A 15,098-nucleotide genomic window follows, 5' to 3' on the forward strand; every position below is an offset into this window, starting at 1 on the left:
GAATAATACCTTCAATGGTCTTGCACCTAAAATGAATGGTTCATTGAATCTTGATCGTAGTGATACACATGTTCATGCCAAAAGATATAAGATAGTAATGATAGTACCACCTGCTTGTGGCACTGCCATTTGAGTCATATTGGTATAAAACGCATGAAGAAGCTCCATGTTGATGGATCTTTGGACTCACTCGTTTTTGAAAAGTTTGAGACATGCGAACCATGTCTATTGGTATGTACGCATGAAGAAACTCCATACAGATGGATCGTTTGGACTCACTTGATTTTGAGTCACTTGAGACATGCAAATCATACCACATGGGCAAGATGACTGAAAGCCTCGTTTTTCAGTAAGATGGAACAAGAAAGCAACTTGTTGGAAGTAATACATTTTGATGTGTGTTGTCCAATGAGTGTTGAGGCACGCAGTGGATATCGTTATGTTCTTACTTCACAGATGATCTGAGTAGATGCTAAGTATATTTACTTGATGAAACACAAGTCTGAATTATTGAAAGGTTCAAGTAATTTCAGAGTGAAGTTGAAGATCATTGTGACAAGAGGATAAAATGTCTATGATATGATCATAGAGATGAATATCCGAGTTATGAGTTTGGTATACAATTGAGACATTGTGGAAATTGTTTCACAACTAACACCGCCTGGAACACCATAGTGTGATGGTGTGTCCGAACATCATAGCTGCACCCTATTGGATATGGTGCATACCATGATGTCTCTTATTGAATTACAACTATCGTTCATGGGTTAGGCATTAGAGACAACCGCATTCACTTTAAATAGGGCACCACGTAATTCCTTTGAGATGACACCGTATGAACTATGGTTTAGAGAAACCTAAGCTGTCGTTTCTTGAAAGTCTGGGGCTGCGACGCTTATGTGAAAAAGTTTCATCCTGATAAGCTCGAACCCAAAGCGGATAAATACATCTTCATAGGACACCCAAAACAGTTGGGTATACTTCCTGTCTCAGATCTGGAAGCAAAAGGGATTGTTTCTAGAATTGGGTCCTTTCTCGAGGAAAAGTTTCTTTCGAAAGAATTGAGTGGGAGGATGGCGGAGACTTGATGAGGTTATTGAACCGTCACTTCAACTAGTGTGTAGCAGGGCATAGGAAGTTGTTCCTGTGGCGCCTACACCAATTGAAGTAGAAGCTTGTGATAGTGATCATGAAGCTTCGGATCAAGTCACTGCCGAACCTCGTAGGTCGACAAGGATGCGTACTACTTCAGAGTGGTACAGTAATAATGTCTTGAAGGTCATGTTGCTAGACAAAAATGAACCTACGAGCTATGGAGAAGCGATGGTGGGCCCAGATTCTGACAAATGGCTAGATGCCATAAAATCCGAGAGAGGATCCATGTATGAAAACAAAGTATAGACTTTGGAAGAACTACTTGATGGTCGTAAGGCTGTTGGGTACAGATGGATTTTAAAAGGAAGACGGACAATGATGGTAAGTATCACCATTAAGAAAGCTCGACTTGTCGTTAAGATGTTTTCCGACAAGTTCAAGGAGTTGATTACGATGAGACTTTCTCACTCGTAGCGATGCTAAGAGTCTGTTGGAATTATATTAGCAATTACTGCATGATTTATGAAATCTTGCAGATAGGATGTAAAAAACATTGTTTCCTCGACGATATCCTTGAGGAAAGGTTGTATGTGATACAACTAGAAGTTTTTGTTAATCCGGAAAGATGCTAACAAGTGTGCAAAGCTCCAGCAATCCTTCTAAGGACTGGAGTAAGCATCTCGGAGTTGGAATATACACTTTGATGAGATGATCAAAGATTTTGGGTTTATACAAAGTTTATGAGAAACTTGTATTTCTAAAGAAGTGAGTGGGAGCACTATAGCATTTCTGATGAGTATATGTTGTTGACATATTGTTGATCGGAAATGATGTAGAATTTCTGGAAAGCATATAGGGTTGTTTGAAAGGTGTTTTTGAATGGAAAACCTGGATTAAGCTACTTGAACATTAAGCGTCAAGATCTATAAGGATAGATCAAAAATGCTTTATAATACTTTCAAATGAATACATACCGTGACAAGATTTTGAAGGAGTTCAAAATAGATCGACAAAGAAGGAGTTCTTGGCTGTGTTATAAGGTATGAGTATTGAGTAAGACTCTAGACCTGACCACGGCAGAAAAGAGAGAAAGGATGAAATTCGTCCCCTATGCTTTAGATGTAGCCTCTACAGTATGCTATGCTGTGTACCGCACCTAAAGTGTGCATTGCCATGAGTCAGTTAAGGGGTACAAGTGTGATCTAGGAATGGATCACAGGACATCGGTCAAGGTTATCCTTAGTAACTAGTGGACTAAGGAATTTTCTCGATTATGGAGGTGGTAAAAGAGTTCGTCGTCAAGGGTTACGCCAATGCAAACTTTGACAATAATCCGGATTATTCTGAGTAGTAAACCGGATACGTATAGTAGAACAGTTATTTGGAATAGCTCCAAATAGAGCATGGTAGATACATCTAGGAGATGACATAGAGATTTGCAAAGCACACACAGATCTGAAAGGTTCAAATCTGTTGACTAATAACCTCTCTCACAAGCGAGATATGATCAAACCCCATGGGCGTTGATTCATTACAATCACATAGTGATGTGAACTAGATTATTGACTCTAGTGCAAGTGGGAGACTGTTGGAAATATGCCCTAGAGGCAATAATAAAATGGTTATTATTATATTTCCTTGTTTATGATAATTGTTTATTATCCATGCTAGAATTGTATTGATAGGAAACTCAGATACATGTGTGGATACATAGACAACACCATGTCCCTAGTAAGCCTCTAGTTGACTAGCTCGTTGATCAATAGATGGTTACGGTTTCCTGACCATGGACACTGGATGTCGTTGATAACGGGATCACATCATTAGGAGAATTATGTGATGGACAAGACCCAATCCTAAGCCTAGCACAAGATCGTGTAGTTCGTATGCTAAAGCTTTTCTAAATGTCAAGTATCTTTTCCTTAGACCATGAGATTGTGCAACTCTCGGATACCGTAGGAATGCTTTGGGTGTACCAAATGTCACAACGTAACTGGGTGGCTATGAAGGTGCACTATGGGTATCTCCGAAAGTGTCTGTTGGGTTGGCACGAATCGAGACTGGGATTTTTCACTCCGTGTGACGGAGAGGTATCTCTGGGCCCACTCGGTAGGACATCATCATAATGTGCACAATGTGAACAAGGAGTTGATCACAGGATGATGTGTTATGGAACGAGTAAACAGACTTGCCGGTAACGAGATTGAACAAGGTATCGGCATACCGACGATCGAATCTCGGGCAAGTACTATACCAGTAGACAAAGGGAATTGTATACGGGATTGATTGAATCCTTGACATCGTGGTTCATCCTATGAGATTATCGTGGAACATGTGGGAGCCAACATGGGTATCCAGATCCCGCTGTTGGTTATTGGGCGGAGAGTTGTCTCGGTCATGTCTGCATGGTTCCCGAACCCGTAGGGTCTACACACTTAAGGTTCGATGACGCTAGGGTTATAGGGAATAGATATACGTGGTTACCGAATGTTGTTTGGAGTCCCGTATGAGATCCCGAACATCACGAGGAGTTCCGGAATGGTCCGGAGGTAAAGATTTATATATGGGAAGTCATGTTTTGGTCACCCGAAAAGTTTCGGGTGCTATCGGTAACGTACCGGGACCACCGGGAGGGTCCCGAGGTCCACCAGGTGGGGCCACCGGCGCCAGAGGGCTGTGTGGGCCAAGTGTGGGAGGGGACCAGCCCCAGGTGGGCTGGTGTGCCCCCCACCGAGGTCCAAGGCGCAGGGAGCGTGGGAGGGGGCAAACCCTAGGTCCAGATGGGCCTTAAGGCCCACCCTAGGGCGCCCCCCTCTCTTTCCCCCCTTGGCCGCACCCTAGATTGGTTTTGGAGCTTCCGCCACCCCTAGGGAGGGACCCTAGATGGGGGTGCAACCCCTCCATTTCCCCTATATATACTTGAGGTATTGGGGGCTGCAAAACACACGAGATGAACTCTCCCAAGGCGCAGCCCTACCTCTCTCCCTCCTCGTCTCTTGCGGTGCTTGGCGAAGCCCTGCTGGAGTGCCACGCTCCTCCGCCACCACCACGCCGTCGTGCTGCTGCTGGACGGAGTCTTCCCAACCTATCCCTCTCCCCTTGCTGGATCAAGGTACGGGAGATGTCACCGGGCTGCAGGTGTGTTGAACGCGGTGGTGCCGTCCGTTCGGCACTAGAATCTTCGGTGATTTGGATCACGACGAGTACGACTCCCTCAACCCCGTTCTCTTGAACGCTTCCGCTCGTGATCTACAAGGGTATGTAGATGCACTCCTCTCTCTCGTTGCTAGTCTCTCCATAGATAGATCTTGGTGACTCGTAGGAAATTTTTTGAATTTCTGCTACGTTCCCCAACACATAAAACACGTGATAAACACATCTAAGTCTAACATACTTCCTATGCATAGGCATCTTATAGGCAAACAAATTATCATGGAAAGCAAAAACTAGCATATGCAAGGAGGCGGAAAGAAACAATAGCAATCTCAACATAACGAGAGGTAATTTATTATCATGAAAATTTCTACGACCATATTTTCCTCTCTCATGATAATTACATGTGGGATCATAAGCAAATTCAACAAAATAGCTATCACATAAAATATTTTCAACACGATCCACATGCATGAAAAGTTGACACTCTTCCGAAATAGTGGGATTAGCATTAACTAAAGTCATGACCTCTCCAAACCCGCTCTTATCAAAAATTTCATAAGATTGAACATTATCCAAATATGTGGGATCTAAAGTTGACACTCTTCCAAACCCACTTTTAATATTGAAAACACTATTATCAATCTCATATTCATCATGGGGCTTAAATAAATTTTCAAGAACATAAGAAGAATCACCCCAATCATGATCATTGCAACAAGTAGTAAACATAGCAAAACTAGCATCCCCAAGCTTAGGGTTTTGCATATTATTAGCACAATTGACATCAAGAGAATTTATAGTAAAATTATTGCAATCAAGGTTTTCATCGAAGGAACTACCGAGTATGGGTGCAATAGCAACGATCTCATGTTTAACATAAGGAACTATAGCAAATTCATCTTCATAAATATTGGCATCATGGCCACAAGGATAGTAAGCATCATGTTCATCAAGGGATATTTCAATCAAATCATCGGAATCATCATTATCTATAGATTCATGCATATCATTATTTTCTTCCAAAGCAACGGTCGTTCTTTCAATAAATTATTGGACATAGACATTATGAGCAAGGTTTTCATTGCAATATTTAAGTATGACGGAATTTTCAGATTTGTTGAGAGTAAAATCATACTTTTCAATCAAAGAAGCAACTTCATGAGAACCCTTAAAAACGACAAATTCTTCAATTTGTTCGATATCATAGTAACTATAAACACCCTTTGCATAAGATAAGATTTCATTATCATTGAACTCACATAGGTAGGGAAGGTGTTTTTTAGGGTTCTTAGAGCAACAAGTAAAATCACACATTTCACAAATATTCCAAGCATAGCATACCAAATTATTTATATGATACCGTAAGAGTCTCCCTTTTTTAGATAAACAATGACGCACAAAATGAGCATGCTCATCTAAAGATTTCCCATCAACTAGGCTAGTTGGGGTTTAAGCACGAGCGCATAAGGATCGAAGATGATCCAACTAGAACACTTTAAGTGGATCCATATCAATAGATTTTTAGCAAGCAAAGATGCAAGCATATAGAAGGCACAAGGAAACACAAACAAAGATACATACGGGAAGAAGGCGAACGAAAAAGAGAGGGCGAATAAAATAGCAAGGGTGAAGTGGGGGAGAGGAAAACGAGAGGCAAATAATGTAATGCAAGAGATAGGGATTGTGATGGGTACTTGGTATGGTTTACTTTTGCGCAAACTCCCCAGCAACGGTGCCAGAAATTCTTCTTGCTACCTCTTGAGCACTGCGTTGGATTTCCCCGAAGAGGAGAGGATGATGCAGTAAAGTAGCGTAAGTATTTCCCTTAGTTTTTGAGAACCAAGGTATCAATCCAGTAGGAGATCACGCACGAGTCTCTCGTACCTACACAAAATGATAGCTACTCGCAATCAACGCGATTAGGGGTTGTCAATCCCTTCACTACGAGGGTGAGATCTGATAGAGATGATAAATAATATTTTTGGTATTTTTGATATATAGATGCAAGGTGAAAAGTAAAAGGCAAAGTAAAAACAAAGCAAGTAATAAAGTAATGGAGATTTATATGATGAGAATAGACCCGGGGGCCATAGGTTTCACTAGTGGCTTCTCTCAAGAGCATAAGTATTCTACGCTGGGTGAACAAATTACTGTTGAGCAATTGATAGAAAAGCGAATAATTATGATGTTATCTAGGTATGATCATATATATAGGCATCACGTCCGAGACAAGTAGATCGAAACGATTCTGCATCTACTACTATTACTCCACTCATCGACCGCTATCCACCATGCATCTAGAGTATTAAGTTAAAAACGGAGTAACGCCTTAAGAAAGATGACATGATGTAGAGGGATAAATTCATGCAATATGATAAAAAACCCATCTTGTTATCCTCGATGGCAACAATACAATACGTGCCTTGTTGCCCATGCTGTCACTAGGAAAGGACACCGCAAGACTTAACCCAAAGCTAAACGCTTCTCCCATTGCAAGAACTACCAATCTAGTTGGCCAAACCAAACGGGTAATTCGAAGAGACTTGCAAAGATAACTCAATCATACATAAAATAATTCAGAGAAGATTCAAATATTATTCATAGATAAGCTGGATCATAAACCCACAATTCATCAGTCTCAAACACACCGCAAAGAATAAGATTACATCGAATAAATCTCCACAAGAGAGGGGGAGAACATTGTATTGAGATCCAAAAAGAGAGAAGATGGGAACTCGCGGATACAGAAAGTTGTGGCGGTGGAATTGGGTTTTTGGCTCCGTATTTGATCTGACGGGGGTACGTAGGTATATATAGGAGGAAGGAGTACGTCGGTGGAGCAACAGGGGGCCCACGAGGCAGGGGGCGCGCCCTAGGGGGGGCGCCCCCCACCCTCGTGACCGCCTCTTTTGTTCCTTGGAGTAGGGTCCAAGTCTCCTGGATCACGTTTAGTGAGAAAATCACGTTCCCGAAGGTTTCATTCCGTTTGGACTCCGTTTGATATTCTGTTTCTTCGAAATACTGAATAGGCAAAAAAACAGCAATTCTGGGCTGGGCCTCCGGTTAATAGGTTAGTCCCAAAAATAATATAAAAGTGAAAAATAAAGCCCAATATAGTCCAAAACAGTAGATAAAGTAGCATGGAGCTATCAAAAATTATAGATACGTTGGAGACGTATCACGCCCCCTGTCTCGTGGGCCCGTCAAGCGTCCCCCGACCGACTTATTTCACCTATATAAGTCCATAGACCCTAAAACCTTCGAAGAAGAAGATAGGTCGGGAGTTCCGCCACCGCAAACCTTTGTAGCCACCAAAAACCAATCGGGACCCTGTTCCGGCACCCTGCCGGAGGGGGGGGGATCCCTCACCAGTGGCCATCTTCATCATCCCGGTGCTCTCCATGACGAGGAGGGAGTAGTTCATCCTCGGGGCTGAGGGTATGTACCAGTAGCTATGTGTTTGATCTCTCTCTCTCTCTCTCTCTCTCTCTCTCTCTCGTGTTCTTGATTTGGCATGATCTTGATGTATCGCGAGCTTTGCTATTATAGTTGGATCTTATGATGTTTCTCCCCCTCTACTCTCTTGTAATGGATTGAGTTTTCCCTTTGAAGTTATCTTATCGGATTGAGTCTTTAAGGATTTGAGAACACTTGATGTATGTCTTGTCGTGCTTATCTGTGGTGACAATGGGATATTCACGTGATCAACTTGATGTGTGTTTTGGTGATCAACTTGCAGGTTCCATGACCTTGGGAGTCTATTCATAGGGGTTGGCACATGTTTTTGTCTTGACTCTCTGGTAGAAACTTTGGGGCACTCTTTGAAGTACTTTGTGTTGGTTGAATAGATGAATCTGAGATTTTGTGATGCATATCGTATAATCATGCCCACGGATACTTGAGGTGACAATGGAGTATCTAGGTGACATTAGGGCTTTGGTTGATTTGTGTCTTAAGGTGTTATTCTAGTATGAACTCTATGATAGATCGAATGGAAAGAATAGCTTCATGTTATTTTACTACGGACTCTTGAATAGATAGATAAAAAAGGATAACTTTGAGGTGGTTTCATACCCTACCATAATCTCATTGTTTGTTCTCCATTATTAGTGACTTTGGAGTGACTCTTTGTTGCATATTGAGGGATATTTATATGATCCAAAATTATGTTATTATTGTTGAGAGAACTTGCACTAGTGAAAGTATGAACCTTAGGCCTTGTTTCCTACCATTGCAATACCGTTTACTTGCACTTGTTACCTTGCTCTTTTTATAATTTCAGATTACAAATATCTTTATCTACCATCCATATTGCACTTGTATCACCATCTCTTCGCCGAACTAGTGCACCTATACAATTTACCATTGTATTGAGTGTGTTGGGGACACAAGAGGCTCTTTGTTATTTGGTTGCAGGGTTGCTTGAGAGAGACCATTTTCATCCTACACCTCCCACGGATTGATAAACCTTAGGTCATCCACTTGAGGGAAATTTGCTACTGCCCTACAAACCTCTGCACTTGGAGGCCCAACAACGTCTACAAGAAGAAGGTTGTGTAGTAGACATCACCCCCACCTCGTGTTACCATTAGCCTTAGACGCATAGTTCGGGACCCCCTACCCGAGATCCGCCGGTTTTGACACCGACAATGGTAGCATGAGCCATTGATCTACAATAACATAGACATGCAAAATAACTATCTGGACTAAGTTCATGATAAATTAAAGTTCAATTAATCATATCACTTAAGAACTCCCACTTAGATAGACATCCCTCTAATCGTCTAAGTGATCACGTGATCCAAATCAACTAAACCATGTCCGATCATCACATGAGATGGAGTAGTTTTCAATGGTGAACATCACTATGTTGATCATATCTACTATATGATTCATGTTCGACCTTTCAGTCTTAGTGTTCCGAGGCCATATCTGCATATGCTAGGTGTCGGTGTCAAAACCGGCGGATCTTGGGTAGGGGGTCCCGAACTGTGCGTCTAAGGCTAATGGTAACAGGAGGCGGGGGACACAATGTTTACCCAGGTTCGGGCCCTCTCGATGGAGGTAATACCCTACTTCCTGCTTGATTGATCTTGATGATATGAGTATTACAAGAGTTGATCCACCACGAGATCATAGAGGCTAAGCCCTAGAAGCTAGCCTATGATTATGATTGTTCTTGTCCTACGGACTAAACCCTACGGTTTATATAGACACCGGAGGGGGCTAGGGTTACACAGAGTCGGTTACAGAGAAAGAGATCTACATATCTGAATTGCCAAGCTTGCCTACCATGCAAAGGAGAGTCCCACCCGGACACAGGATGAAGTCTTCAATCTTGTATCTTCATAGTCCGACAGTCCGACCAAAGTATATAGTCTCGGCTGTCCGAGGACCCCCTAATCCAGGACTCCCTAATCCAGGACTCCCTCAGTAGCCCCTGAACCAGGCTTCAATGACGATGAGTCTGATGCGCAGATTGTCTTCGGCATTGCAAGGCGAGTTCCTTCTCCGAATACTCCATCGAAGATCTTGAATACGAGGATCGTGTCCGGCTCGTTTTTCCCAGCCTGCCACTACACGTATCGCGAGGCGGTTTTATTGGCACGTCTTTTCGAAGTAGAGATTGTGTTCCCTCTTATCACGGGATTCTCACCAATACAGGTGTGGGTAATCCAACTGCGCCATCGATGCAGTGCTTGGGGAATAAGCAGTTTACAGGGCAAGTTGGGAGGCGCACAATTTCTACCGCCTTTATAAAGAGTAAGGATTCCTCTTTTTCAACCACGCCTTCTTCTCCCTCTGCTCATCCATTCCCTCTCGATCGAGCTCTAGCGCCCAAGCCCTCACTTTCTCTGCAAAGTCATTGAAGCATGTCCGGAGCAGGAGGCAAGTGGATGGCCTCTTCCATTATGGAGGAGGACATAACGAAGTTACGGGAGGCCGGATACCTGGCCGCAAACATCGCGCACAGGCTTCCGGCCGAGGGGCAGATCATCCCCACCCCTAAACCACGGGAGAGGGTAGTGTACCTCTCTCATTTCATTCGCGGACTGGGATTTCCCCTCCACCCATTCGTCCGCGGGCTTATGTTTTACTACGGGCTCGATTTTCATGATCTGGCCCCCAACTTTATCCTCGACATCTCGGCGTTCATCATCGTGTGTGAGGCTTTCCTCCGTATCCCGCTCCACTTCGGCCTATGGCTGAAGACCTTCAACATGAAGCCAAAGGTGGCGGGTGTCCAGCAAGCGGAGTGTGGGAGCAGCATGGTGGGTAAGATACCCAATGTCGCTTGGCCCGAGGGCTCCTTCGTGGAGACTATAAAGGGGTGGCAATCGGGGTGGTTCTACATCACCGAGCCGCGCAATGCCAACTGGGTGGCAGCCCCCGAATTTCAATCCAGTGCCCCCATGCGGCTCACCTCCTGGAAAGAGAAGGGTTTAGCCTGGGGGTCCGCGGCAGAGCTGTCCGGACTTCAGAACTATGTCTGGAATATGATAAGTAAGAAGATCAAGCTCGTCAACATAGTACAGGTTATGGTCTTCTATCGGATCCTTCTGTGCCAACGACGGGTTTGCCATTTGTGGGAGTTTGACCTGGCCGAACACCAGACACTATGAAAGCTCTTCGGCACGACACACGAAGATGTCTGGAAATTGCTGTTCAAGACCAACGAGGTGCCACCACCCATAACCAAAGATCGCGGACTTAGCGTCAAGCGCCTCGCCAATCCGGTAAGATTATGTGTTATGCAAGACGTGCTTTTCATCAGCACATCTGAAGAAGGATCCTAAGCCTTTCATGTTGTTTCTGCGGGATTGGGTAGCAGTGGCGGAGCGAATTGACTGCCCAGCTCTGTTACCGGAAGATCCGGAATCGGAGCTTCTAACAAGGATGTTGTTTCCGGCGCCCTATGAGGTGCTGGAGAAGAAGGCCAAGAAGGAGGCCGCGGGACCAGGAAAGGTCTCCGGTGCAAGGTAGTGTGGGACTCGTCGTTCGAGCACACCGAGACGCATTCCTCCCATTAAGAAGTGGAGGAGGAAGAAGAAATCCCCCTCCCCCAACCGAGGGGGGAGAAGAAGAGAAAAGCCGCCCCACAGGGGGAGGCCAGGATACCCAAGAAGGAAAGACATCCCTTTCGAACCACTCCACCATGGCCGCCTACAGCGACGAGGAGTGGTTTCCCAGGTACAAGCCCCGGGCGAAGTCGTAAGTATCCGTACTCCATAGTACTTTCAGTGTGTTTAGCTTTATTGCTTCTTATAATGCCAAACACGCATACGTAGTCCGACCAAGTCCCACATCGAGGTATCCTCTTCGGAGGAGTCCCTGGACCCATCGGCGATGAACAGGGAGTCACTCCCGATGGCCTCCTCCCCCAGGCATACGGACGACACTGAAGTGTTGTCCTAGAGGACGCCGGACTAGGGGGAGAAAGTTTTGGAGACGCCCCAAGGCAAGATCCCAGCCGTTGGACACATGGCGGAAAGACGCCCATGGATTCTGCTGACGGGGGCCGCAGCAAGTCTGGCCCCCAGCCGGATACTACGCCAGAACCTCCGGTGGTTCCGGATTCAGGTAGGCAGCCCCTCGCTAAGGAGGGCGAGCCGACTGTGCCGATGACCTCTGTCCACCTAGAGGCATCGAATAATTTTCTGGAAGCACTTCGCGGCGCTTCCATTAACGAAGAGCACCGTACTCTTATGAGTACGGTGATTGAGAAGGTCCGGTCTGCCAAAAGCAGATTGACCGAAGCCTGCGCCAGCCTCCTAATAGGCTTTGAGGTAAGTAACAAAAGTCTAAGAAAATATCACATTATAGACAGTAGCCCCTGATACTCTGTTTAGTGTTCGGAAAGAAAAGCCAAACAGAGGATCAACGGGTTTCCGCATGAGTTTAACAGAAAATGTCTATGTGAATAAGCAGGCGTCGCTGCTGGCCGCTGCCGCCCACACTATGGAGGTCGCCGGACTGAAGCGGGACCTGGGATGGGCTGAGGAAGAGCTCGGCCTCGTAAATAGGGAGCTCGATGAGAACAAAGGTAAGTGATACCCCATCCGTGTGTCATATAAAGGAAAATCGTTGATGCTAACAGAAGCATCATGAATTTTAATAGTGGCCACGACCGAAGTGGCGTCCCTTAAGAAAGCGATGTCTGAGGCCAAAGACAAGGCGGCCAAGGAGCGCACCGAGCGTGAGAAACAGGAGGCTTGGGTTAATGAGGTCCAGCAAGAGCTCCAGGACTTCGTCAAAAAATTCGAGTCCTTGGAGCGTGACTCCAAGACGCAAGAGTCCTAGCTTGTGAAGGCCCTCCAAAGCATGCAAGACGCCAAGGCCAAAGCCCAAAAGGCCCTCCAAGAGATTTAGGATCCAAGAAGATAGCGGGGGGTAAGGCATTCATTATGCAAAGCAAGCATGTGAAGGAGACTTTCCTTTTACTTACCCGAATTCGGAGCTCTCAGGAGCGTTCGCATATGTGCCACGCAGCATATCGGATGCCGCAGAGTTCTATCGTGCCGAAGAAGGGAGCTCAATGGAGAAGCTGTTCTGGTCTCAATATACTGGGACCAAACATCCGATGCCCTTGAGTGACCAGCTGAAGCAATTGGTCGAACTGCACAAGGCGGCCGAACTGGCCATGAAGGACCTCATAGTCCGGCTGTGGCCTGGCGAGCCCCTGCCCAGCAGCTACTTCAGCCTTGTAAAGCGGATGGTAAATGCCTGTTCGCGGCTTGAAGTCGTTAAGCGGTCCGTCTGCATTGAAGGTGCCCATCGGGCCTTCGCCCGCGTGAAAGTGCACTGGGCGAAGACGGATTCCGAGAAGCTGGTGACGGAGGGGCCGCCGGAGGGCAAGGCGCACCGCCACCCCGAGAAGTACTATGACGGTGTTATGAAAGGTGCTCGCCTTGTGGCGGAGGAATGTGCCAAGGATCTAATATTTGAATGAATGTACTTATGTCATCCTGTAATACGAAAACGAGTTCGTGTGCACTATATAACGCTTGTTGATTTAAAATATAACCTTTTGTGCGGTCGTTTATAAAAATCTGAAAGTTGGCCAGTCGTCGGTTTCAGCACCCATGTAACTAGTACTGGGGTGTTAAAGATAAATCTAAACACTCTTTATCCCAATTTTTGGTCCTTTAAGGAGGTGTTTAGCACAGCGAACAAGGCAATCAGACTATACATCTTTATCACTCTCACTTAGCCATAGAAGTCTACAATTTTAAACTTTGGCGAAGCCCCTAGCATTCAGAAGGCCGAACTTGGGGCGCTATACACGCCTAAATTGGACAAGGCCGATTCCTCGCCCGAAGCGGAAAAATCTTTAAGGATTTGAGACCTCTCGAACAGCGACTAGCTCTCGCCGCATCATGACAGTCAGTTTTTGGCTTTCTCTACTGAGGTGCTCGTCCGGAAGAACCGAGACACAATCGCAGTAGTTCTCCCTGCGCTACCTTAGCCGATATAGCGGAATGTAAGGCACCAAAACATGGGAGCCGGGCAAACCCAACTATTGACCCAAGACATGATTCAGAGCTGATGCATATAATGCTATAAGTTCGGGGTGCCACACTGTCGAAAGTGTTCGGACTTTTCTTGCCGTGTTATGGGGTACAATGAAGCCCCTGGCGGACTGAACGTACCAAAGTGTACGGGTGCAATTTGTAGTAAATAAGGAGTCAAGGAAAAAGATAAAGAAAATATAATAATAAGCTGACGCTGTATATTTTTCCCATTGTTATTTAAATAATACGTCAAAGCATATGTATACAAGTAATGCGATAAGCAAAAATAGGACTATTTGACATGTCCTAACCAAGGGCAGGCTGCGTGTGGGTATGTAAAACAGGTATAACGATTGTTATCAGAGACCACCTGGGTATTCCCTTGTATGTCAAAGCCTCTTGCCTCCTTGGTTTTTCCTTCCCGTGATGAGTCCGATTATCAGGCTATCTGAAAGGGCTTCCCGAAAGTAGGGACCTGAAAGAAAGAAAATGATGAAGGTATACGGGTGATACGTCTCCAACGTATCTATAATTTATGAAGCATTCATGCTATATTACTATCTGTTTTAGGCAATATTGGGCTTTATTATCCACTTTTATATTACTTTTGGGACTAACCTATTAACCGGAGGCCCAGCCCAGATTTGCTGTTTTATGCCTATTTCAGTGTTTCAAAGAAAAGGAATATCAAACGGAGTCAAAACAGAATAGAATCAACTGGAGAAGTTATTTTTGGAAGGAAAGCCACCGGATAAACTTGGACTCTACGTCATAAGATACGGGATCTGGCCACGAGGGTGGGGGCGCGCCCACCCTCCTAGGGCGCGCCCCCTGCCTCGTGGGCCCCTCGAAGCTCCACCGACGTACCCCTTGCACCCATATATACCAACGTACCCTAAAACTTCAGAAACAGAAGATAGATCGGGAGTTCCGCCGCCGCAAGCCTCTGTAGCCACCAAAAACCTCTCAGGAACCCTTCTCGGCACCCTACCGGAGGGGGGATCCTTCACCGGTGGCCATCTTCATCATCCCGGCGCTATCCATGACGAGGAGGGAGTAGTTCACCCTCGGGGCTGAGGGTATGTACCAGTAGCTATGTGTTTGATCTCTCTCTCTCTCTCTCTCTCTCTCTCTCTCTCTCTCTCTCTCGTGTTCTCTCTCGTGTTCCCTCTATGGCCCGATCTTGATGTATCCCGAGCTTTGCTATTGTAGTTGGATCTTATGATGTTTCTCCCCCTCTACTCTCTTGTGATGAATTGAGTTTCCCCTTTGAAGTTATCTTATCGGATTGAGTCTTTTACGAGAACACTTGATGTATGTCTTGGTGATCAACTT

Source organism: Triticum dicoccoides, chromosome 3B (assembly GCF_002162155.2).
Source record: "Triticum dicoccoides isolate Atlit2015 ecotype Zavitan chromosome 3B, WEW_v2.0, whole genome shotgun sequence".
Lineage (NCBI taxonomy): Eukaryota > Viridiplantae > Streptophyta > Magnoliopsida > Poales > Poaceae > Triticum > Triticum dicoccoides.